General features: G+C 46.8%; 1 long non-coding RNA gene and 1 pseudogene across 1 annotated transcript; one reads left to right on the forward strand and one right to left on the reverse strand.

Moving 5' to 3' along the window:
• The window catches only part of LOC142424072 (uncharacterized), a 783,158-nt pseudogene that overhangs the window by 715,316 nt on the left and 40,452 nt on the right, over positions 1 to 27,390 (forward strand).
• LOC142424691 (uncharacterized) lies at positions 603 to 27,214 on the reverse strand. The gene is made up of 4 exons (XR_012779390.1): positions 27,085 to 27,214; positions 15,357 to 15,489; positions 12,392 to 12,473; positions 603 to 4,262 (listed from the first exon to the last, which is right to left on the reverse strand). It is a non-coding gene; the product is annotated as an uncharacterized LOC142424691 (long non-coding RNA).

Genomic DNA, 27,390 nt, shown 5'->3' on the forward strand with positions numbered 1-27,390 from the left:
GTTGCCCCGCAGAGTGGATGCCCTTGAAAGGCTGAAGTTCCCACTTCCGAGTTCAAGAATATTATTCTGTGTGTTCATTTTTGTGATAACAGCTAACACTTTGCTGCAGTTTCATCGCTTAACCAATCCTTTTCGTATCTGCTCTCCTGTTCGCTTTTCTCTCAACCAGGAAATGTCACGCTCCTCATTCTTGAAGCACAGTTGAATTTTTTATTGATTATAAACCCTAATGTAGACTTACTTTAAAGCTCCTGTACGAGGAGGATTCAAAAATTCATGGGAAATTATATTCTTTTTTCATTCCATTCTCCCACGAACTTTCAGAAGCTCCTGCGTATTGTGATGCTAGTGTACAATTAGTAAAACCACTCTGGCAAATAATTCAGTAGTCTGGGCTATAATTTAGAACTATATGCTATGCAAAGGAAAGGTGGCAAAACAATCCAGTGGTAAAAGAATACTTTGGTTAATTAGTAGTTTAATTGGCTGAATTTACAAGAAATCAAAGGAAGGAGCATACTACATTCAAAAATAAACTTCAGGAGGATTAGAGCGATAAAATATTCAAAGCATTAAAAACTTAGAGGGATTTTTTTTCAAGAGTAGCAATTTAGCTTTAGTAAGGTGGAAACTTTAAGCAAGACAGGAAGGCTCCTGCCTTTAAAGGAAAGATAAAGCTATTTGACTATATACAAATATGTTTACCTTTTAGCATGGTATCACAATGACAAGAAAAGTGTTTTAAAAGAACAACTGGCTATGCAAAACGCATGGCAACCTAACAAAGAGTTTCTATAAATTATTTTATAAGACAAATAACTCGGTTGTGTGTGATTTTAATACAGGCAATGCATACAAATAGACAACTAACAGAAGAGCAGTTCATAAGCATGATTCATAAACATTGAAAAGATGCCCAATGTCATTGAAAGCCCTGGAAACAAATGGTTGAGATATGCATATTAAAGTCATCGAGAGCATGAGCGATAGAAGAGATATTACAATAAGGCAGTCGCACACATTTCATGGTAACATTGCTCACCTCAGCCCCACTTGGTGGTCCACGTGGAGAGAGGGGGAAGGGAAGGAGGACAAGGGGAATTGGAAATGGGAGGGTAAAGACATACATCACAGGACGGACTTGCACTATGTTATACAGCAGTGAGAGGGGATGGTCTAGGGGTATACATGCAATAGGAAGAGGAGGGATTGGGGTATACACCTGACAAGATGGGCGGATCCTACTTTTAGGATGGCAGCTTAACTTTGACCTGTTTTCTGGATCTCCATGTGAATCATTATCAGTAGGGTGTGAACTCCACCTACAGGAACCAAGCTAATGGTTCCAAGTTTTTACCAAGAAGCAATCCATTGTCTTCAGCAGCAGGGAGCAGAGACAGCTGTCTGGCAGCATTGCCTTGAGGGACTTTGCAAGCATCTGACCCACACACATTATCCTTCTAGCAGGAATCAACCTAGTTAGCAACTTAAATTGGGTTGTTTTTTTTTTTATCTCCAGACTATATGTTTTTATTGGAGTAGAAAGCCTCATCTTTCTTCCCTGAAGCTGGCTGTTGGTTTTGAAGAGTGAAACCTTGTGGTTAACCGCCCACCCCATAACCTCCTATGGCACTAGAGCTCAATGACTCTGAACTAGCCAGGTAAAATGCTTTGCCCTCAGGCAGCATTTGTTTGCTTCCACCCACTCCCCTGGCCAGCCCTGTGAGGAGTAGTCTAGCCCTCAAGAACTTGCCTGAGTATGCCCTTGATGGGAACTGGGGTACTGAGGTTGCATGTTCATGCCCTGGCCAAGATGTTTGGAGGGCCCTGAACCAGTCCTGTAAACTTTTCTAATCTGCAATAATGTATTTACTCCAATCATGGTCCCTTTCCCATTTCTGTAGTCACATTTCCAACTGTGATGGTCTGATCTGCTGGGAAGGTGACTTTTAAAGGGGCTTCCTTTGTTTTCCATGTGACCGAGCTGTTGTGGATCCCTTAGGCCCCATTATGGCCTCATTCTTAAGGTCTCCCTCAACCAATGATTTGTTTTTTCTGGACTTTGTCCCATTCAAGATTTAACAAGGGGGTCTCTGTAAATTATATTTGAACTTCGAGTCTTCTCCCTGATCTAAAACAATGCACACACAAATATATACCAATTCGATCATTTCTACATGTACAATTTGCTAACATTCATTATATTTCTGAAATTATGTAGCCATTCTCACTGTCCTTTTCCAATTCCAAATTTCCATCATACACACAAGCTCACTGCCCCTTAAACTTTTCACCTAACCTTCCAAGTTCCTGTGTCAAATCTGATCACAGATAGATTATTCTATAAAAGAACACAATGTCTAAAGCAGATCTTCTTTACTGATTCAGCTATTGGTTGGCTTTAAAAAGGCTTTCCAAAAATCAAACCTGCTGCTATCAAATCAATGCTGACTCATAGTGAATACCCACTATGGGCTTCTGAGACTGTAACTGTTAGCGAGCGAGACCCTCACCCAGACCACTCACTGAAACAGAGATGGAAACAGTAAAGCTTTATTGAAACAGATTCAAATCTGGGCTCTCACCTGCAACAAAGGCAGGCTCAGTCTGTAAGGCGAGAGCCCAGAACAGCATCAAAAGAGAAGTTATTATACTTCCTTGTGGGGCGTCTTGCCAAGCAAGGGGAGGGGGAAGGCAAGTTCTTGTGTGAAACTGGCAAAGCATTCTCAGGAAAGTGAAACAAAACAGTTTTTAAGTCTAATAAAGTAAGTTCTACATTTAAGGTCAGTTTGTCCCCTGTGGTCTGCCAAATGATACTAGGCTGCTTCTTGGAGCTTAAACATCCTGGGCTGGACTACACCTGTTTCCGGCTGTACCTTAAAAATTTTCCATTTCTGATCTGTGGGGGTGGGGGGGGTTGACCTGCCCGTTACTGTTACAGGGCACAGGGTCACAGTAACTATTTACAGGAGTAGAAAGGCCCACCTATCTCCTGCAGAGCGGCTGGTGGTTTCAAACTGCTGACCTTGTGGATCACAACCCAACATGTAATCACTACACCAATAGTGCTCCTCAAAAGGACTTTAGGGGATGTTTTGGGTTTAAGGTTTTAGAATCTCCACTTTTTCTTTTTCCCCCTTTCATTTCACCCAATTGATATTTGATTCATACTATTTCATACCTTGGTTTTACACATAAGATAGCTCTTGTTCCTAACAGTTCATACAGTGCTTCTACATTCTCCTCCTAGAATATATGTGCAAAAATGTGGACATATCATAACACTTTTACAAAAGGAGCGCACATGCATAACCAGTTCACAGATTGAAAAAGAGAACCTAACGACATTGCAGACTCCCACTTGAAATCCCTCCCAGTCACCGACTCTGTCCGCAACTTCTAACATCAGATATCTATTTTTCCTAGTTTTGATCCTTAATTAAGTGAATTCGTACAATGTGAGCTCTTTTTATGTCTGACTTCTTTTGCCATATATTGGTCCTGAGCTCTTGGTGATATACCTATACAACTATGTGTAGCGATACCTTGTTCATTTTCAGTTGATAGGTATCATTTTTTTTCATTCTCATTGTTTTATAGTATTTCATTACATCTATAGCTCCAAGGGAGCCCTAGTGCCAGAAAGATTCTACATTGGGCCTCTAACCTCAAAGTAGGCAGTTCCAAACCACCAGTCGTTCCATGGGAGAAAGGTAGGGTTTCTGCTCCGGTAAAGAGTCACAATCTCAGAAACTCACGGGCAGTTCTACCCTGTTCTATAGAGTCACAATAAATCGACATGGACTTATGGCAGTGAGTGAAATTTTTGTATTCTGTTCTATACGGTATCATGTTTCCCTTTAGGAATAGTTGTTATTTATTTGGTCCCTATATGTTTGTTTCCAATGGTTTGATAAGCAAAAAAATTGTAAATTAAATCTCTAAAAGACTGTTTAAAATACAAACTGTCCACTCTTACATCATTGTCAATTGCTCTTCCACATGGACATTGAACTGTTAACACCGAGGTCAGTGGTTCAAGCTTACCAGTCCCTCCGATGGAGAAAGATGAGCCTGTTTGCTCATGTAAAGATTCACAGCCTTGGTGTCTCCATGTAGGCTCATTATGAGTCCTGAGCACCACCTTTCTGTGGAAGCCAGTCATCCTCTCTTCCCAGCCACTGCTGTCATTTCCCAATGGGCACAGGAACAAAGGGGCCATGGTGGCAGGTATCAAGGTCGTCTCTTGGAATTACCATGTCCTGTGGTTAAAGTCCATGGTAAACTACAACAATACAATTCTGACAAGATTACTAATGACACAGACTCTTCAGGAGTGACAGATTCGGACACTGAGTCAGGCCAAGAACCAGGAGCAGCTGCAGGACTTGTGAGGGCAAAGGGAATACAGAGTGGGTGGTGGAAGAAGGCAGCTCCAGAGCAGCCCAGCCACATGATCAGTTACAGAGATGAGGACTACAGTTGTTACGAGGGCTTCCTCTTTGCATGTACACATCCAATATTTGGGGTTCATTTACACAATATAAGATGAAAATGGGGTTGTGTGCTATCAGTTGTACTCGTGTTAGTTGTGTCATGTTACATGCGAGTACATCTTTGTTTGGAGATTCTGTTTGGTTTATAGAGAAGTGTGTAGGTGCCAAATAGACAAGAGGTGGAGTGTGACCGATAGGTTTGGTGTCAATGTGGCTGGGCCAGGGTTCTCAGTAGGATGTAATCTAATTGCATGGTGAGCAGCTATGCAGTTGTGGTCAGATGAGGGTGGAGGGCAATGGACAGGCAGTTTTCTCCTATTTCAGCAAACTCTGGGGGAAGCCATGCCTTTTCCTCCTGGTACGAATCCTGCAGCTGTCTCATTGACCTCTGGATCTTTGGACATCAACCACTAGCCTGCCACCTTCCCTGCTCATCCTGTCATCTCTCAGTGCCTGCCAAGTTGCCATCTTGCTGGAGCACATAGCTGTGGGAGAACAGCCTGAGGAGCAGGCTCCTGGGAGGGAACGTGGGGATTGGCAGGAAGAATGCCCAGGCCCAACTCAGTGAGCTGTTTAATTTCATCCAGGCTGATGCTCCTCCCTGAGATGTCACGGAGGACAAGCTGGAAGCAGTTTGTAAATGACCAGCCACCTCACACCATGAGCTTTCTGTGAGTATCCGAGATGGTGGGACCGTGGACTCTGATGCTTGGGCTCTCAGTCTAACCTGCCCAATGTGACTCTAAGGGGCATTCCACTCAACCTTGAAAGTTCCTTGCCCCTGACTCTCACCACCATAACCCACTCTCCTGATTTCCAGTCTTAAGAAGTTTCCACAAAGAGCTACATGAGGCTGGGCCCATTTGAGCTTCTTCAAACATAATTCATTGTGACCCTCATGTTCAGTGTCCACCTTCCTACCAAGGGGTCCTGAGTGTCTCGAGGGCCCAAGGTGGCGAGGGCTGATGTGCAGGCTGTCTGAAGGAGGGAATGTGCAGGGAGTCCTGGGGAAGAAGAGCAGAAACTCAGTGATGTCAGTGCTTGGTGAGAGGAGCAGTATGGCATGGCGGGCGGGGTGGGTGGGGTGGGGAGCAGGTGATGTGTTTAACAGAAGAGCATGGGGAGAGGAGCAGTATGGCATGGGGAGGGCAGGTCATGTAATTAACAGAAGTTCATGGGGAGAGGAGCAGTATGGCATGGGGGCGGGGTAGGGCAGGTCATATAGTTAACAGAAGGACATGGGGAGAGGAGCATTATGGCATGGGGAGGGCAGGTCATGTGGTTAACAGAAGGGCATGGGGAGAGTAGTAGTATGGCATGGGGAGGGCAGGTCATACAGTTAACAGAAGGGCATGGGGAGAGGAGCAGTATGGCATGGGGAGGGCAGGTCATATAGTTACAGAAGGGCATGGGGAGAGGAGCAGTATGGCATAGGGAGGGCAGGTCATGTGGTTAACAGAAGGGCATGGGGAGAGGATCAGTATGGCATAGGGAGGGCAGGTCATGTGGTTAACAGAAGGGCATGGAGAGGAGTAACTCATTGGGATAAGGACAGCTGCCATCAAGGTGAGGGGTGGGTATGGGGTGGGGGTTCAGGAGGCTGTGGATGATGTAAAGGGTGAGGAGGGGCAGGGGTAACAGAGCCTGGGAAAGGATGTGACCATGCACTGCAGATGTCCCTGCCCCAGCCAGGGATACTGTCCAAGTTGTTTGCTCCTGGCCACAGCGTGGCCTTCTGTCTCCTACAGACACCAGGGACAGCCCCTAACAGGGGTCAATTTTGTCAGCAGACATGTCTAGAAGCTATTATTCCTGTGCAGCAAAGAGCACCCAGTGAAGCCCATTGGCAGCCACCCGAGGAGCAGTGATCAGAACCCAAGACTGTGCTGCTTCCCTGCCGTCCACCCCCACAGCCACTCGCCATGTGGCTCCACTGCTTCAGCAGCCACCAGATGAGCCTTCTGAGGGGACAGCCACTGATTCACTGGCCTGGAAGATGGTCAGAGAGGTCTTCTTCAGGGAACTCATATCGTTTGGGCCTTCTGTCCCAACAAGCTCTGACCTTGGCCCATCAAGCCAACCCAGTTCAGCTTCCTCTTGGGCAGCTTTCCCATGTGGAAACGCTGTGAATTCCCAGCCAGAGGACACTTCCAACCTCCCAGCAAAGGCTTCTTTCCATGAATATCTCACAGACATGACCTCTGAAGATAGGGCCACACTTTCCTTGACCCTGACATCCAAAAAGTTCCTGTAAATACACATTGTCAAGAGAACAAGTGAGTTCTGACTGCCCTGCTCCCCCCCCCCCCCGAGTTCTTTGGGGATGTTGCAATCACTCAGGCAGAGCAGACCACCACAGTCCCCAGTCCTCTGGAGCAAACCGGCGCAGCTGTCCAGCCCTGAGCAGCTCATCTCTCCAAGACCTGGGCCATTCACACTAGAAATGGAGCCAGCTCCTCAGGGGCATCTCCTCTGCACAGGGAGTCCCTGGGGACTACTGCCTGGGTCCCGAGGAGCTCCTCCCCACTGCAGTCTCCCTCTGTTCAGTCAAAGAATTTCCAGTGCTGCTCAGTTCAAATCTATCCATCGTAGCTGAGGGAGTGAAACGGAACAGTCAATTGTGTTTCATTTGAGTGATTAACTAGAGATAATAAGCTCCTCTGTCCCGCAGATAGCAGGGCCACATTAGGCACAGCTCGGCTGTTAAACGGGTCACATGGAATCCAGATGAAACGTGGCCCAAATTCATCATATTGCGGATCCAGGGGTTCTGTCAACTCACCCTGGTCACGTCCATTGTCTAGGAAATGATGTTGGATATAACGGCCATTTCTCTTAAGGATATGTTACTTTTTCTAGGAAGCAAGTATTGGACCCTTCCATCCTGGAACATAGGAGGACAACGAAAAACAAAGATTCAAGGAAGCAATTAGCCCCAAGGAATAACAGTACCCTTGGACCACAGCTTCCTGAAACCTAAGAAGAGAATAATTAGGTGGACCCCAATACCAACTACCAACCAAGATCATAATCGAGGATCTCTAACCAAGATCATAATCAAAGGACCCGGTTAAAATAGGTGGGAATGTAGAATAAAAGTTAAAGACCAGACTTACTGGACTGAAAGACACTGAAGGAACCTGGAAGACTGTTGCCCTGAGAGTACAACTTCTAACTTGAAACCCAAGGCACCTCTGTAAGTCAACTTTCCTAAAACCCACCACTAACCCAGTGAAAAATGTGGTCTGGGGGACAATCCACACTACAAAACTAAATGGGTAACATTTTCCGAAAACCTAAGAGGAGGAGACAGGGAAAGTGGACAAAAGAAAATAGGGAGCCCAGGGAGTTAACAGGCAGCTGCTACCTCACTGCAAGAAGTGTGACCAAGGTCACTCAACAATGGTGTAGGAACTGTTGATTGGAAAACAAACTTGCTGTGTAAACCTTCACATAAAACACAACTATAATACAAGAAAAATGTTTCTATCAACTCTGTGGAAGGAGGATCAAAAGCTTGTTGCCTGTACCTGGGTAAGTAAGCAGTTCATGTCCACCTCTTTCTATGACCATGACAACATTTCTCATCTATGAAACAATATCAACCAAAGGGATCGTCAGTAGTTTGTGATTCCCATTTAGTTATATTTGTAATTCTCTATTTAGTTTCTTTGATAGTTCTATTTGTGTTTCTCTTTCACTTTTATTTATGAAAAATCTTTTTATTTGGGGCTTTTTTTGGGGTATTTTATTGGGGGCTCTTAAGACTTTTACTACAATCCATGTATCAATTGCATCAAGCATATTTGTACATGTTGCTATCATAAGTTTCTAAACATCTACTTTCTATTGAGCCCTTCTATTTTACTTTTATATCATAAACACCTGAGTTTCTGAGGTTGGCGAGGGAGTGTAGTAGGTACATAATTTCATGCCAAGTTGAAGCTATATAAACGTGTAGGGGTGGAATTGAGCCTGTCAACCAGGTTACAACCTGATGGAGCTTCCTTGTGGGCATGGCCTTCTCCGGGGCATCTCCCTCCCTCTCTGCATTCACCTTCCTGCTGGCTGACCCTGGTTGCTACCACTGCCCTGCAGATGCTTCCACCACCATTGGTGGAATCCACAGGCCTATGATCTTGCATTCTGCATCATTGCATGTGACTTTATGAGTCTGAAGAAGGACTTATGGATTAGCATCAGACTTTTGGGCTTGAGTTGTACTGGACTGGGATGTGTCTTTGATATATAAGCACTTATTGATATAAAGCTCTTTCTTACACATATATGAGTGTCTCTGGCTTTGTCTCTCTAGTCAACCTGGCCTAACACAGGAAGTATATGGAACTGGAGTTCCTGAGTGGCACAAAGAGTTGAGTGCTCCACCACCACTCATGAAAAGATTTACAGTTCAAATTAGAGCTTGGAATTGGTTCCAACTGGTTCAGTCATGGCAGACAAATCAAAGCAGAACATACACAAGATTTTTAAATTTGGGTGAACCTAAACAGTAACTAAAATGGGAAGTTTAGAGGCTGAAGTCCTGTCATGAGAGTCCCTGGATAGACATAATGGGTCCTTCAAGGAGCATGGTGCAGTAGCTGGGTTAGTGACAGGACTGTGGAGACCGACATGCATTCAAAGCCCAGTTTGGCCACCATCTTTGAGCGGGCCACCAGAGCTGTTTCTGAATGTTCAAGTTCGAACCTGCAAGAGATGTGGTTGCTATACAATGCATACGGTGCCTGTGGTAGTTCTGTAATATGGTGTGAACTTGAGACTACTAAGAGTGAAGGGGTGGAATTTACCCTACCAATCAGGTTGCAGCTTGATGACCTCATTTGGAGGCGCTCCGGAGATAAATAGCCTGCTGGAGGAGGGACACAGACACTCTGCTTGGTATTCCTGATGGCAAGACACATGGAATTATGCTAGAGCCCTGGAGCTGGAGGAGCCATGTGGAGGCCCACACCAGCACTGAGATTCTTCCACTGCCACTGGATCCACAAGACTTTCCACCCATTGGCCTGTGTTCTTCCTGCATTTGGCATCATTGCATGTGTTTGAAGACAGATGATTGATAGAAAGATGATAGATAACCTCACCAGGAAGGCCTCACAAGGCTCTGAAAGACTCACAGTCTCTGTGATAGGGCTATTTTGCCAAGTAGGCCAATCAGAACATGTGGGCAGAGTTTAATCATGTTGAAACTTGATTAGCGGGCAAAGAGAGAAATGGCTTTCCTAGGCCCCTTCCCTTTTCTCTTCCTGCCTGGTCATGGGACCAGCTTGAGCTATGCTTTACCCCAACCTGGACTGCACTACCCGTGGGCCAAGCCAACCCATGGATGGGATGGCTAGAGCTTGAGGCTTCTTTGAGATCTGCTTTGCCAGGCTGCTGCTGTGTACATTGCTTGAGCTTGAGGCTGGTGGATCCTGTGGCAGTATAGGGGGCTTTCCTAAGCTCCCATGCTACTGACAATTGCTGACTAACCCTGCTGTCTGCTGCCTTCAGGCAGACTTGGCCTGTCTTGCCTGAGGGAAGATTCCAGTGTCTGCTTCATTGACCTTGGACTGGCATCCCAGTTCAGTTGAAGGATTTCCAGTATGTTAACGGTTGCATGAAAGTGAGTTCAACTAAGTCTTCTACACTGCTCGGTTAATGTTATATTCATTCTCGATGTATAAACCTATCCTTTTATATATAATCATAAATTTTGGCTCACTCCCTGCAAGACATTCTAGAGGAAAAGCCAAATGGACTTACCCTGATGTAGCCAGAGCCCTGGCAGCTGAAGAAAACATGTGGAGGCCCCTGCCAGCACTGAGATGCTTACACCACCACTGGATCCACAAGACTGCCCACCCACAGGCCTGTGATTTTCCTGCATTCGGCATCATTGCATGTGTTTAGTGAGTCTAAAGAGGACTTTATAGATTGTTATTGGACATATGGGCTAAAAACGTACTTAACAACTTGATCTGGACTGGGCTGGAATGTTTTCTCAATATGAAATTGCCCTTGATTATAAAGCTCTTTCCTATTAAAAAAAAACAAAACAAACACAAATGTCCTGGTTTTGTTTCTCTAGTGAACCCTGCCTAACACACTGTCCAAGCTCTCATAAGCCATAAATCAAATATGGAGCAAAACAGTCAAGCAACTGGTCAGCAAGAGAAAATTTCCACTGGTTCAGATCAGTAGATGTTGTCTATCAGGGTCTTCCAAGGAGATCAGATCATTCATCGGTTCTAGAAGGGTACTGGGAGCTTTCTTCAGGAAGGGAACCCTGCACAGCAGCGGACTCACACATCTACACACAGGGCAGTAAACTTGCTGGGAGGAGGCAGGCATTAACCACTTTACTCAAGAAAAAACAACCATTTTATTCACTGAAGAATAATTATTTTTCCTGTGGTTTTAGGGAGGCTGGTACCAAACATGGGATATGGAATCATCCTTGGTCTAATGCATCCCCTTAGGTGGAGAGTCTACTTGTTCTGTGCCATCAGCAAGGGCTTAAAGTTTTTCTGGAACCCAATCTGTGAGCACCTCAGAAGCATACAGGTACCAGAGTACACACCCAACTCATGAAGTGCTAGCCAAGGATGCAAAGAGACTCTGCTCTGACAATGACCCCAGTGGGTGCTGCTGACAGGGAGGCTGGTAGCTCCAAGACACCTGTGTCTCTGCAGGTAAAGGGTACAGCTGCCTGCTTCTGTAAAGATCTGGTCTGTGAAACCCTACATTGGGACTCTGAATCAGGCTGAAAGGACCACAGACCTGCTGAACAGCAAACCAGTCGCCTTGGAAGCAGGACTGCCAGAACGCTCCTCAGAAGCAAGGATGGTGAATCTGTGTCTCACAGTCGGACATGACATCATCACACAAGTACCTGGAAAAGACATCCTGTTCGGTAAAGCAGAGGGCCAATGAAAAAGAGGAAGACCCTCAAGGACATAGACGGACACACTGAAGGCCACAACGGGCTCAAACCCAGTAACAGTGAAGACGGTGCTGCGCAGGCCGTGTTTCGCAATGTCGAACATTGAAAGTCGACAGGGGTCAAACCCACTTAACAGCACCTGACAACTGGGATGGGGTGACTGGATGGCGGTGTGGATGGCTGGATGGAAAGCTGTGCACGCACATAGTGGTGAGATGGAAATGAAGAGGAGAGTTCAGATCATGAATGCTTTCATAAATTTTCATTTAATGCTAGTGAACATTTTTATCATAAACGCAATGGACTACAACCGGAAGTGGAAACCCTTTATCCTACTCTACCTGGGCCATCACCAAAGGGTTTGCCACTAGGTTTCTCAGAGGAGAAGCAATCAAAACACACAAATGTTGAGCGTTGACAACCACAAAGAGAACTGGGGGAGGTTTGGCCTTGCACCACAGTGCAGGTGGGAAGGTGGCTGGCAGTGCAGTGTGAACTGATCAGATCTTGTCCAAAGAGTGGACTCTGGTCTGTCCCTGGCTGAGTGAAACTAAATTGCCTTTACCTTGTGATCTCAGGAACAATCTCAAATACCAAACTAGTCCAAGATCAAACTATGGAGGCTTGGCCAGCAGGCCGCTGCACCTGTAACCAAGCACAGCACCTTCCTCTGCATCCAGGTGTCCTCAGAGTCCTGACTTTCCAGCCCAGAGGACGTCCTGGATGCCAGACTTCACCAGCTTCCTGAGCCCAGTGGCTCCCACACAGTGCACTCCCTCCTCTCCTCAAAAACCCCTCCTCCACTTCCACCTGCAAGCCCTCACCACCACCAAGTACTAAGTTCCTCTGCACCTCAGGGGTGCTATGCACAGGCAGGAGCAGTGTCTCTCCTCTGGGCCAGGCACTGGGACTTCAGGAGAGGTCACACAGGGCCTGGGGGAGGCCTCACCTGGCCGGTTAGAAGGGGTGGGCTCAGCTCCACAGCAGACGTGACTCCGGGGAAGAAGGACTCAGCCTGGGCCAACTCTGGTCTGAAAAACAAACAGGCAGGATGTCAGGACAGGCTGTCTCAAGTGTCCAGGGAGGCTTGGGAGTAGCATCCATGCACTCAGTGAGATGGCAAAGAGTGGGTTTGGAGATTAGTTTTATTATAAACTGAAATTTACATAATTTTATTATTTCCATATGCTTCATTCAAGTTTCCTTTTAGCAATGAAAATTTAAATAGTGGAGGGAAGGTAGGGTATAAAGGGGGAACCGATTACAGGCATCTACATATAACCTCATCCCTGGAAGACCGACAACAGAAAAGTGGGTGAAGGGAGACATTGGAAAATATAAGATAAGACAAAATAATAATTTATAAATTATCAAGGGTTCATGAGGGAGGGGGTAATGGGGAGGGCGGGGGGAAATGAGGAACTGATGCCAGGGGTTTAAGTGGCAAGCAAATGTTTTGAGAATGATGAGGGGCAACGAATGTACAAATGTGCTTTACACAAATGATCTGTATGGATTGTAATGATTTGTATGAGCCCCCGTGAAATGATTTTAAAATTTTTAAATAGATCATTACTTTTTGATTTTCAAACAGAAATAAGAATGCTTAAGAAAAACTTCACTAAAACTGATGCTCTTGAGTCAGAGAGAACTGAGAAAAACCGCTACACTGTGCTGTCTTGGTGGTCTCACTGCCTGGACACGAGGACCACTGCCCAGGGATGACCCCCAGTACTGAAAGCGTGACACTGACTGACCAATGCACAAACCCCACTTCAACGTTCTCCACACTCTCTCCCCAGTGACTCAATGTCCCTCCTGTCTGCATTCAGGAAGGCGGTTAGAAGAATCCCTCTGTGTCCTGTGCTAGTCTGCTCCCAATAAAACGCTCTCTTCTCACCAAAGCCTGCACTGGAGCAGACATTTTGGCTTGACTTCAGCAGCACGCAGAGACCCAACTTCTGTGGCAACACATGTGGGGGTTCATCCAAGCCCCCCTTCCTACCTGTGACGCATGGACCCTGCAGCTGGAGTGGGCCAATGCCAGTCCCAGCCCCAGGGAGTTTGTTACTGTTCCAAGACCTGGACAGGCATTTCCAAAGAAGAAAAAGAGAAAGAAAAGGCACAGGGCTGTCACACACTGGGGGTTGTGTGTGTGTGTGTGTGTGTGTGTGTGCGCGCACACCACAAGGGGGGACTGTCACACACCACACAGGGAGTTGTCACACATCACCCGAGCTCCAAAATGTCAAGACACCACAGGTCCTGGGCAACCACTGGGCCGATGCACTGGCTACTGCCTGCCTCTGCCTGAAGCTCGCTGCTCAAGTAGCAGCAGAGACCCTCCAGCTCAAAGCCTCAACTCTGGACTGCAACTGAAAATTAGACTTGTCTGAACTTGAATACACCCCTGAAGACCTAGAGAGCTGACAAGCAGACACTCAACGGGACACTGTCTGTGTACCCCACAAGGCAGACCACCTGCAGTCTGCATGGAGGACTTGTGGACCCCACACACTGAAGACAAATCCCATCTGGCTCTCGGTCCCTGCACCCAGTATAGAAGGGATGCGCTGCCTCCCCTGGATCAGGTCCAGGAACAACTGGGCGGTGCCCTGCTGGATTTGCCAGTTGGCATCCATATAATAGAAAAGGCCACCGAAGCGTTGAAGGCAATGCTGATGGCGCTCATCCCACCTCTGAGCAGCATCTGAGCAGAGGCGCAGCTGGGGTGAGCACATTCCTCACACAAGTGCCCTGGGGCATCGGCCAAGCTTTAGGGGCTCAAGCAATTTCACTGCTGGAAGAAGAACCACACTGTGAAAAAGCCTCTGGCAGAGCTGTGTCTACAAAGGGAGTAATCGGGGACCAAGAACTTCCCTCTCCTGTGTAGAAACCAGAGCCACATTAGGGAGTGATTTCACCAGGGACCGAGAACTTCCCCTCCATTAAAGTGATTTCACCAGGGACTGAGTACTTCCCTCTCCTGTGCAGAAACCCAGAGCTGCCAGAGAAGTTGGCTCAAGCCCCTATGAGATAGTATTTTTACAAATGTTGCCACTGGGTCAATTCTGACCCAAATGACACTGTGTCAGACAGAGCAGAAGTGTCCCAATTAGGGTTTTAAGACAACATATTTATAGCAGCAGACTGCCACATCTCGCTCCTGGGGAGCAGCTGGTGGGTTTGAACCTCTGACCAGCAGAGAAGTGCATTCTGCAGGCAGGGCCCCTCAGGAAATGCCATGAGGAAGGTACACATCAAACCCACCCTCCATCAACAGGAAAACCTTTTCCCGGTTGCCTGCAACCCCGTGAAGCCCTTTCAAAACCAAAGTCTGAAATGCAGAACCAGGATGCTGCTGCTCAGAGCCCCACAACCTGTGTGGAGACAGGAAAACACCAGGAAGAGGCTGCTGGGAACCTGGGAAGCCTCATGGGCAAGTGAGCCCAAGCTCTACTCAGACACAGGCCAGGGATGGTGCCCACATAAGCCTGGGTATTTGTGGGTGCCTTTCCTGTTTACCAGAAAGCCAAACTCTTTGTAGAAGCAACCTGGATGAACGCTGTTAACTTTCAGAAATGTCAAATCTGTGTGCTCTGAGGGGTGAAGAGAAGGCTGGACCCCCTCCTACTGGGCCTTTGTTGCCTTTACTTTCCAGGGTCCGTGGTGGAAAGGGTATCCCAGACTGTGGGGTTGTATGGGGCCACCTTTGTGGAAGGATGAACTCCCACCGTGGGTTTCTACAGGACTGTCTTTGAGGAAGAAGGAACTCTGAATGTTGGGTTCTGGGGCACCAGCTTTGGGGAAGGATGGACAGCGATCTTTGGGGAAGAACAAATTCTGAGCATGGGGTTTTTCAGGACACTCTTTGAGGAAGGACGGACTCTGACCTTGGGATTCTATGAGACTACCTTTGGGGAAGGATGAACTCCAGAGGTGGCAATGCAGGCTGTGTCACCTGTAGCTCCACGTGTCCACCACTGGTACCTGGGCCTTCCTCCAGACACATAGTCTGGGTGCTCCCACGGGGCATGTCAGTGAATCCTGGGGAAATAAGGGTTCACAGATTACACAGGGAAGAAGCAGGGAATATGAGGCAGTGGCTCCACATTGAGGCTGGCCACGCTGGCCAGGCTCGACACAGTAGCAACACCTATGTTCGAGCAACCAAACAGGCTAACTGGCCTCCCTAAACCTCCTGACCCAAACCACCTGGTCAGGCTGGTTTCTGAGGGCACATCTGCCTTCTCCCATTCTCTCTCCCCTGGGGACCTCTCCAGTGCAGGACATAAGGCTTAAGTGCCAATCAGACCACCTCTGTCTCATCACAGTGTTATACTTCTCCCTCTGAGACGGAGATGATCAAAAGGCCATGAACCAAACCAGCAAAGGGGGGCAACAGAAACAGGACAAACAGGGGCGGGGCGACTACAGGCCTGCAGCGTTGGGAAGCCAACGGAGCCCACTAGATGATGGTGCAGGGCACAAGGCAAGGTGTCAGGCACCAGGATCCCTGAGAAAGGGGAGCATGAAGGAAAAGCAGGGGGTACTGGTCAAATCACCTCCACACAGCGGAAGGAAAGTCCTGTGCCTTCCTCACACCTGTGGCTGTGTCTCAGCCCACTGCAGAGGTCCATTTTGTTGATGGACCCTTCTTTTAGGATGACCCTCTTCTTTACTGGGCATAACGTCCTTCATCAGAGACTGGCCCCTTCTGATGCGACATTCAAAGTATGTGAGACGGAATACCACCATTCCCTCTTCCAAGGAGCTTTCTGGATATTCTTTTTCCTCTTGTTCAAACTTCTCAGAGTCCATGCAGTTGGTATGACATGCCAGTACCACAATCCAGAGAAATTAATTCTTCATTTGTCTTCTGTTATCATGTAAATCAATAGAAAATTCCATGAATTGGGTCAGGTGCACATCAGTCCTCAAAATAACATCTTTGATTTTAAAGAGGTATTTGGCAGCAGGTTTGCCCATGCAATCCATCATCTGCTTTCTTGACTTCTGCTTCCATGAGAGGGAACTGTGTATACCAGCAAGCTGAAATTCTTCAGGTTCACATTTTCTCTGTTAATCGTGTTGCTCCCGAAAGGTGTCCAGTTATGGAGATTTTTTGAGATGCAACCCATCCTGAGTGAAGGCTGCAGTCTTTATCTTCTTCAGTCAGCGCTCCATGTCCTTGTGACTTACCACATGCAGCCACGGCGGTGGCACCTGCATGCTGCAGGTTATTTATGAATCACCCTCTAATCCCGACACTGCGTTCTCCTTCACAGAGTCCCTCTTCTCAGATGATCTGTTCATGTGCAGAGTGAATATGTGCAAGGACACTGCCTTAGCGAGCACCTCCCCTGACTGTAAGCCATGTGACTGTAAACTGTGTGACTGGCTGACTGCCTCTTGGTCTATGGGGAGTTTCCAGATGAACACAACTGTATGTTCTGGCATTCCCATTCTTGGCAATGTTATCCATAGGCTATTCGAAGGATATTTTTGCCCCCTGAACTCCAAATTTACACCTGTCACATTCATTTTTACAACATTTCAGACAGAAATAACCAAATACAACTTCTGGGCATCAGAACCTTCACTTCCCATGTCCTTCTCCTGAAGAGAACAAGTAAGATACATGACTATATTTGACCTCCAACTAGTCAAAGAGAAAAGACTACCAGAAAGCAGAGGTCAGGCAAGCATCCTCTCTCCACCTTCATGATTTGTTTCTCTAGTATTCCACTCCCTAGGTACCATATGGTGTAAGGCCAGGTTGACTAGAGAAACAAGTGCAGTGAGATTCATGTATGTGTAAGAAAAAGCTTTATATCAAGAAGGAACTGTGAATCAGGAAAACAGCCCAACCCAGTCCAACTGAAGTCCATAAGTCTAATACGAGTCCATAAGCTCTTCTCCAGACTCATGAAGCCGCATGCACTGTCGCATGAAGTCTTGTGGATCTAATGGCTGTGTGCACATCTCCAGAGGTCTTGCAGCCATCAGGGTCAGGCAACAGGAAGCTGAAGCCAGAGAGAGAGGAGGAGGTTCCCAGAACTCTCCGTAGTAGGAGGCCACGCACACAAGGAGATACCATTAGGCATAAATGGAAGGCTACACTCCACCCTGTACTTTGATAAATCTCCAAGTTGACATGAGATTATGTGCATTTGTATTCGTACTGGGAAGTAAGATACTAATAAGATGATGTAGACATCTAAAGAAGACAGAGTAAGTTTTAAAGAAACAGCTATGAAGTTATTAGTTTCTAGGCTTTGCTAAGTTAATTTCCCATGTAATGTTCAGAAAAATATGAATATTGCTAACTAATCTATAGAATTATTTTACAGTGGCATGAACATACTGATAATGAAATTAATGTTAATACATTGGCGTGGTCACGTGCACTGGCTGGCTTGGTCACTTGCGCAGGTGGGCGTGGTCCCGTGCGTGGGCAGGCCTGGTCACTGGTCACGTGCGTAGGTAGGCTTTGTCACGCATACTGATAGGTGTGGTCACGTGCGCAGGTGAGTCTGGTCATGTGAGCAAGTGGACGTGGTCAAGTGCGGAGGTTGGCATGGTCACGTGCGTGGGTGGGCGTGGTCACGTGAGCAAGTGCCCATAGTCACGTGCGCAGTTTGGTGTGGTCACATGCACAGGTGGGCGTGGTCACATGCACCGGATGACAGGTCACGTGCGTGGGTGGGCGTGGTCACATACACGGGTGGCCACGTGCGGAGGTGGGAGTGGTCACGTGAGCAGGTGCGCGAAGTCACGCCCTCCTTTCCCCTGAACCCTTAAGAGTTTATAAATAATTATTTTATCTTATCTTACACTTCCCGGCATCTCCCCTCACCCACCTTCCCATTGCCCATCTCCCAGAGAGGAGGTTCCCCATAGATCCCCAAGATCGTTTCTCTCTTTCTACACCCCCTTGCCTACCAGTGTCGCCACTCCCACCGCTGGTCCTGAGGGGTTCATCCGTAGTAGGGAGTGACCAAGGCCAAGGTAACTGAGAGGAATTACTGAAACCAGAATGAAAGCTGAACATGGCAAAAGTTGTAACTCTTAATGGGAGCAGAAAGCCTCATTTTTCTTTCATGAAGGGTTGGTGAGTTTGAACTGCTGACCCTTTGCTTCGCAGTGCAATATGCTAAATCAGCTAATGAAAAATTTATGGTTCATAATGATCTGATCTGCAATTACTTGTTGAAATAGCAAAAAAGAAATTGGATAAAGCTGGAACAAGATGAATTGTGGTTAAAATAACCAAAGCAAAGCAAAAAAAAAATCCCTCCTACAAACTCACAGCCATCAAGTTGATTCAGACTCATAGTGATCTTGTAGAACAGAGCAGGACTTTCCTCTTTTTCCCAGACTGTAAATCTTCAGAGGGACAGAGGTCTCTCTCCATCTTTCCCACTGAGTTTGAGTGGTGGATTCAAACTGCTGACTGTGGGGTTTGTAGCTCCAATCAGAAAGTATTGTGTAAAAGTTTTAGCCTACTCAGAAAATATTTTAACGTAAAATAAATAAATAAACTTGATAAACAGATAAAAGGAAAAATTACAAATAAAACAATACTGGGGCTCAATAATTTAATCAAAGTGAGCAGCAATTTGAAATATATATAAGAAAAAGACCTTCAGATATTATTCATTAAGGTATGCCGTATGGGAATTTTAACTGCAAATAATTCCATAAGTGCTATAGTTTATTGTGCCAGCCTGGCTGATAAACACAAGTAGGATTAACTGAAGGGCACAGGGATAAATGGCTTGCTTGTTCTGTGCCTCAGTTTAGAGGGGTACACTACCTGTGGGATGCCTAGCATGTGGACTGTGTCGCTGTAAGTTGAGGTCCCTTTAAGCCCACACGATTGGAATGTTCATGTCTGGAGCTGGGGACTGAGAGTTGATGACAGTTGGGGACCTGCCTTGCTGTTTGCTGCCTGGGTATATATAGCCCAGATCTCTCTACAGAAGGGGACTGGCAACTGGCGGCTCTCAAAACTTGAAGGACTGCTAGTGTCTCACTGCTTTATACTTAACTGTTAATTTCTTGTATTATCTATCTGTATATTATTTAACAGTTTATTTCTTGAATTATATATCTATCTTTATATATATAATTACTAACAATCTGTTTCTTTCTCGGTACCAGGAGTGCTTCTAGTGAAATAAACTATAAATATGGAGCTCTTAAATTGGCTTTCCAACCTATTTAGTCTTGACGGGGATACGTCTACTACCCGTACTAATCCATGGTGTGAAATAGCAAAGATAATACCTAAAGTAGCACCTAAAGTAGATGACGTGCTGGATAAAGGAGATGCTATAGGCAATCGTACATTTGACATTTTCCAGGAATTTTGTGATAATGACAAGTATAGGGAAGCTGGTTGGCTGGTCCTTCATACAATGGAAAGTGTTATTAAGGAGAGGGATGATCTCAGAGCCTCAAAAGCACACCTCAGGTGCAGACTAACAGATTTGAAAACTTCCAACTGTGCTACAAAGGAGAGCCTTCTCTCCTCTAGTAAAAGAGCTGACATTGCTGAGAACCAGGTCCAGAGTCTCATTATACGAGTGGCTGAATTACAACGGCAGCTGAATTGCAGATCTAGAGTAGTATCTCAAACCAAAGTGAGGGCATTAATTGGGAAAATTTGGGACCCTGAAACATGGGATGGGAACATATGGGCTGATGATCCAGAAGAAGAGGATATAGAGCTCTTAGGAATACCTGAGCAGATTAGCCAAACTATTCAAGTTGATATGCCAGGTGGGGCTGCATCAGTAGCATTACCTGAGGAAGATGCCTCGCAAGATATTGCAGAGAGCACGCAGGAAACACCCTCACCACCCATTATTTCCGCTAGACCTGTCACTAAAATTAAATCTCAGAAACCTCCTAAAGGTGAGGTTGAGAGGATTATCCAAGAAGTGCGCTACACACATAAAGACCTGCTCGAGTTCTCAAATATGTACAAGCAAAAGCCTGGAGAATACCCCTGGGAATGGTTACTAAGGGTGTGGGATACTGGTGCACGAAATGTGATATTAGACCGGTCTGAGTTTCTGGATATGGGACGCCTAAGTACAGACTCTTCTTTCAATGTCTCTGCGAGACAGGCTAAAAAAGGACCCAAGTCTTTATTTGGTTGGTTCAATGAAGCATGGACTGCCAGATGGCCTAGATTAGACCAACTTGAAGGACCTGACCTACCTTGGTACACTGTAGAGGAAAGCATCCAAAAGCTTAGAGAAATTGGTATGTTAGAATGGATCTATCAAGATATTCCCATACATCCAAAAAGGGGGTGTCCTGAAGACATACCCTTTACCACAACCATAAGGAACAAGTTTGTGAAGTGGGCCCCAGCATCTCTTAAGACTCCTGTAATTGATATTCTATGTGCACCAGGATTAACAGTGGGCACTGCCCTAAGCGAACTTCAACATTTGCCCACAATGGGGCTGATTGGTCCCCATGATGGTAGAGGGCAGGTGTCAGCACTGAAACAACAGAGACAGGGTGGGCGTGGTTATCATAGACAAGAAGTTTTCAATAATAATCAAAGCAACCTGTCTCATGTGGAATTATGGCATTGGCTACTTAGCCACGGTGTCCCTAGGAATGAAATAGATGAGAAGCCTACTAAATATTTCCGTGATGTGTACAGGCAAAAGAATGGTACATCAGGTGAACAGCAGAATAGAGTCACGATCGCTCAATCAATTCCCAGACCTGAGCCAGTTTACAGACCCACAACCCCTTGAATGAAGGGGAGGCCGGGTCCCTTGTAAGGAGGATACTGCTACATCACTGAAGGTTTATACTGTTAGTCTTTCTTCTAGCCTTCCCCAAAGGGACCTGCGGCCTTTCACAAGAGTGACTGTTCATTGAGGGAAAGGAAATAGTCAAACTTTTCAGGGATTACTAGACACCGGCTCAGAACTGACACTAATTCCAGGAGACCCAAAATGTTTCGAAGGCCCACAAATCAGAGTGGGGGCTTATGGAGGTCAAGTTATCAATGGAGTTTTAGCTCAAGTATGCCTCACTGTGGGTCCTGTGGGCCCCCGGACCCATCCTGTGTTTATTTCCCCAGTTCCCGAATGCATCATTGGAATAGATATACTTAGTAACTGGCAGAACCCCCATATCAGATCCCTAAAATGTGGAATAAGGGCTATCATGGTAGGAAAGGCCAAGTGGACACCATTAGAATTGCCATTACCTAGGAAAATAGTAAACCAAAAGCAATACTGCATTCCTTGAGGGATTGCAGAGATCAGTGCCACCATCAAAGACTTGAAAGATGCAGGGGTGGTGATTCCTACTACATCCCCATTTACTTCACCAATTTGGCCTGTAAAGGAGACAGATGCATCCTGGAGAATGACAGTGGATTATCATAAACTTAACCAGGTGGTGACTCCAATTGCAGCTGCTGTCCCAGATGTGATTACATTGCTTGAGCAAATTAATACTTCTCCTGGTACATGGTATGCAGCTATTGATCTGGCTAATGCCTTCTTCTCAATAATACCAGTCTCAAAGGACCACCAGAAGCAGTTTGCCTTCATCTGGCAGGGGCAACAATATACTTTCACAACTCTCCCCCAGGGGTACATCAACTCTTCTGCCCTGTGCCATAATTTAGTCCAAAGGGACCTTGACCACCTGTCTATCCCACAAAATGTCACACTGGTCCATTATATTGATGACATTATGCTGATTGGACCCACTAGGGAGGATGTATCAGACTCTAGATTCATTGGTACAATATCTGCGTACAAGGGGTTGGGAAATTACCCAACAAAGATTCAGGTACCCTCCACATCAGTAAAATTCCTAGGGGTCCAGTGGTGTGGGGCATGTCGAGATATTCCTACTAAAATGAAGGATAAGCTATTACATTTAGCTCCCCCAACGACTAAAAAAGAGGCACAACGCCTAGTGGGCCTCTTCGGATTTTGGAGGCAACATATTCCTCACTTGGGTGCTCTACATCGACCTATCTATCAAGTGACACGAAAAGCCTCAATTTTTGAGTGGGGCCCAGGACAAGGAAAGGCTCTTCAACAAGTGCAGGTTGCCGTGCAAGCTGCTTTGCCACTGGGACCATATGATCCAGCTGACCCAATGGTGCTAGAGGTGTCAGTTGTAGACAAAGATGCAGTGTGGAGTCTTTGGCAGACCCCTATTGGTGAATCACAGCGTAGACCATTGGAGTAGTCTTGCCATCCTCTGCAAACAACTACTCCCCCTTTGTAAAACAGCTGTTGGCCTGTTACTGGGCCTTGGTGGAGACTGAACGCCTCACCATGGGCCACCAAGTCACCATGAGGCCTGAATTACCTATCATGAACTGGGTATTGTCTGACCCACGTAATCATAAAGTTGGACGTGCGCAGCTACACTCCATTGTTAAATGGAAGTGGTATATACGAGATCGGGCCAAAGCAGGACCTGAAGGAACAAGTAAGCTGCATGAAGAAGTGGCCCAAAAGCCAACAGTCTCCACTGCTGTCACATTGCCTCCTTTCTCCCAGTCTGCACATATGGCCTCCTGGGGAGTTCCGTACCATACTTTAAGTGAAGACCAAAAAAGTCATGCTTGGTTTACGATGGCTCTGCGCGATATGCAGGTGCCACTCGTAAGTGGACAGCAGCAGCACTACAGCCCCTTTCTGGGATCTCCCTAAAGGACAGTGGGGAAGGGAAATCTTCCCAATGGGCAGAACTCTGAGCAGTGCATCTGGCCACTCAGTTTGCATATAAGGAAAAATGGCCAGAAGTGAGATTATATACTGATTCATGGGCTGTGGCTAATGGCTTGGCTGGATGGTCAGGGAATTGGAAGGACCATGATTGGAAAATTGGTGACAAGGAGGTGTGGGGAAGAGGTATGTGGATAGACCTCTCTGAATGGGCCAAGAAAGTAAAGTTGATTGTATCTCACGTGAACGCTCACCAAAGGATTACGTCTAAAGAGGAGGACTTTAATAATCAAGTGGATGACACGTGCTGTGGAGACTGGTCCTCCTCTTTCCTCTACCACCCGTTATCGCCCAATGCGCACATGAACAAAGTGGACATGGCAGCAGGGATGGAGGTTATACATGGGCACAGCAACATGGACTTCCACTCACCAAGGCTGACTTGGCCACTGCCACTGCTGAGTGCCCCATTTGCCAGCAACAGAAACCAACATTAAGTCCAAGATATGGGACAATTCCTCGGGGAGATCAACCAGCAACTTGGTGGCAGGTTGACTACATAGGACCACTTCCATCATGGAGGGGACAGCGTTTTGTTCTTACTGGAACAGACACCTACTCTGGATATATATTTGCCTTCCTGCATGTGATGCTTCTGCCAAAACTACTATTCGTGGACTTACAGAATGCCTCATCCACCAGTATGGCATCCCACATAGCATTGCTTCAGATCAAGGAACTCACTTTACAGCAAATACAGTGCGGCAATGGGCCCATTCCCATGGAATCCACTGGTCGTATCATGTTCCTCATCATCCTGAAGCTGCCAGCTTGATAGAACGATGGAATGGACTCCTAAAGACACAATTACGGCGCCAACAAGGTGGTAACAACTTGCGGGGCTGGAGCAATGTTCTCCAGGAAGCTGTACACGCTCTAAACCAGCGGCCAATATATGGTGCTGTGTCTCCAATAGCCAGAATTCATGGGTCCAGGAACCAAGGGTGGAAGCTGGAGTGGCACCACTCACTAATACTCCTAGTGATCCCCTTGCAGCATTTTTGCTTCCTGTCCCAGCAACCCTGTGTTCCTCAGGCCTGGAGGTCTTGGTCCTGAAGAAAGGAACTCTCCTACCTGGAAACACAGCACGGATTCCACTGAACTGGCAGCTGAGAATGCCCCTTGGGCACTTTGGACTTCTCATGCCTTTGGATCAACAGGTCAGGAAGAGTGTCTCTGTACTGAGTGGGGTGATTGATCCTGACTACCAAGGAGAAATTGGACTGGTACTACATAATGGAGGTAAAGAAGAATATGTCTGGAATCCAGGAGATCCCATAGGCCGACTCTTAGGGTTACCATGCCCTGTTATTAAAGTAAATGGTAAGTTACAGCAACCCAATCCTAACAGGACTTATAATGACCCAGCCCCCTCAGGAATGAAGGTCTGGGTCACCCCGCCAGGCCAAAAACCACAGCCAGCTGAGGTGCTTGCTGAGGGCAAAGGTAATACAGAATGGGTAGCAGTAGAAGGTAGTTCTACCTATCAATTACGACCACGTGATCAATTGCAAGTGAGGCTTGTAATTGTATTTTCTTTGTATGTGACTATTGTGTATATTTCCTTTGTTCAAGTATGTTATATGAGATATAATTTGACTCAGTGTGTTTTCATTTATATGTATGATAGATGATTGATGATAAGTATAAGTGTGATTTCATTAATATCTGGAAATTATATAAGTATGTATTGGTAAAGAATTGTGTACAGGTGCCAGGCTGGCAAGGGGTGGATTGCTATAGTTTATTGTGCCAGGCTGGCCGATAAACACAAGTAGGATTAACTGAAGGGCAGAGGGATAAATGGCTCGGTGAGCCTCACCTTGGTTGTTCTGTGCCTCAGTTTAGAGGGGTACACTACCTGTGGGATGCCTAGCATGTGGACTGTGTCGCTGTAAGTTGAGGTCCCTTTAAGCCCACACGATTGGAATGTTCATCTCTGGAGCTGGGGACTGACAGTTGATGACAGTTGGGGACCTGCCTTGCTGTTTGCTGCCTGGGTATATATAGCCCAGATCTCTCTACAGAAGGGGACTGGCAACTGGCGGCTCTCAAAACTTGAAGGACTGCTAGTGTCTCACTGCTTTATACTTAACTGTTAATTTCTTGTATTATCTATCTGTATATTATTTAACGGTTTATTTCTTAAATTATATATCTACCTTTATAAATATATTTATATATAATTACTAGCAATCTGGTTTGTGTCTCTAGAGAACCCTGTTCAATACATGCAGTAACACAGGGTGTATAGTTATGGTTGATAACATTGTTTTTGTTCACCCCCTTTTCCACTTAGAGTGAGTTTACTGTTTTTCAATGAAATCTTCAAAAACATTTAACTACTGATGCCTCAATTAATATAATTGTATTGGTATCTATTTTTATTTTGAAATTTACCAGTAGCTGTTTGCATTTCCCAGCCTAGGGCTATATTGGAGTCAATACCTTTTCCCAGTTTTTTGTGATAAAATTAGGTGCCTCAGTTTATATCCGGGTCGGCTGATACTCAAGTATATAGAGTAACTTAAAAGGTGTAAAGTCCATGAGACCTGCTATTACATAAAGGAAGAGAACATCAGGTTTGATAAAGACCCACAAACTAAAGCAGAATTTGGTGAGGAAGGGGTTAAACAGCTCTAATGTCTGCTGCAGAACCAGCAGAAAGAGTGTAAGTGGGAGGTAGAGGCAGACTTAGGGGTAGAGATGGGTGGTGGTGAGAGGCAAGATAAGCCAGAGCAGCAGGAGGGTAAAACGTGCCCAGTCCAAGCAAGAGCAAAGGATCAATTCGGGTATTTAAATCTTTGGGATGTTTCTAACTCTTAGACAGGAGGGTTCCCCCACATCTTTCTGGTGGGTGTGGATAACTCAATGGGCTGGGTGCTGGCTTCTATAGGCGATATCACTTAATTGGGCGGGAAGATGGGCAGAGTTAGCTTTGTAAAAAAGAAACATCTATGCTGTCCTTAGTAACGCTGCCAACAGGCCCTAGAAAGGGGGCTCACCCTTCTAGAGACTTGTAAGCTTTCCCCAAGAAAGACTGGACCTCCCTTTGGCTGAGCTCAAGGTTGAACCCCACCTTTCTAGAGCAGGGCCTGTCTCGTCTTTGACTTGCCAGCTGCCAGGTTGTTTACTAACAGCCACCACAGTGAGCCATCTCCCTTAAGGACCCAAGTCCTGGAAGGACTTAACCCAGCAACCTGGGAATGTCAGTCATGTTTAGGTGCATGGTGGTTGGGCTGGAATATCACTTCAACACCCACAAGGCTGACTGTGCTCCCTGCGGCCGCACACCAGCTGGCACCAAGAGCTAAGGAGTTTCTAGACCTGGACCTTGGGTTCTCCTCCCCTGCCGCGCTCCCGGGAAAAGGTACCGCACAGCTGACAAGAATTAGCAAACCTCCGAAGGAAGCCCTAACGTTTTGTGCATCAGCTGCAGCCACTCGCTTCCTGAGACGCGTAGTGAGAGAAAGAGAACACGGGGCTCACCTTTGAGGTGATGAGGTTCAACGAGTCTCAGGGAGAAAGTACCGCTGTGTGGGAAGGAAACAGAAGCGGGTTCAGAAACCCACAAGGCAATGAACCTGGGAACCCGGAAGACAAGACTCTCAGCCTGGGATTACCCCTTTCTCCAACAGGGATTCCCACCACGAACCCTAACCAATCCAAGAGCTGGGGGACGGGATCAGGCTCCTGGGACGCCCGCTCACCTCTCACCAGGTGAGGGGCGCCGCCTGGGGAAGGGGAGAAGGAAAGGGCGCTTGCACCCCAGCAGGGCTGCTGCGTGCACCAGGGTACCCCACTCTGGCCGCCGCCCACACGCATGTCCCTGGAGACGAGCGCCCCTCACCTGGGAGCGCTGGCTACACGGTGCTCAGGTTGTGGGCGCTGCTCTGGCTCCACGCGCAGCGCACAGTAAGTAGGAGCCGCCAAGTGAGCCGCAGTTCCACTAGGCCACCGCGACTTCCGGCCCGTCTCAGAGCGACCCGGGTGGGAGGAGCCCGCGGGGTCAGGGTCTCCGCCTTCACTTCCCCTTGGAGGCGGCTCTGGACCCGTCCATTGCACTGTTTGCACTGGGGCGGGGCCTGGGCGGCGCGGGGAGGAGCCAGGGAGAGGCGGTGGGGCGACAATGGACCCTCAGCCCTGGAGGTGGCTA

This window comes from Tenrec ecaudatus, chromosome 13 (genome assembly GCF_050624435.1).
Source record: "Tenrec ecaudatus isolate mTenEca1 chromosome 13, mTenEca1.hap1, whole genome shotgun sequence".
Taxonomy (NCBI): domain Eukaryota; kingdom Metazoa; phylum Chordata; class Mammalia; order Afrosoricida; family Tenrecidae; genus Tenrec; species Tenrec ecaudatus.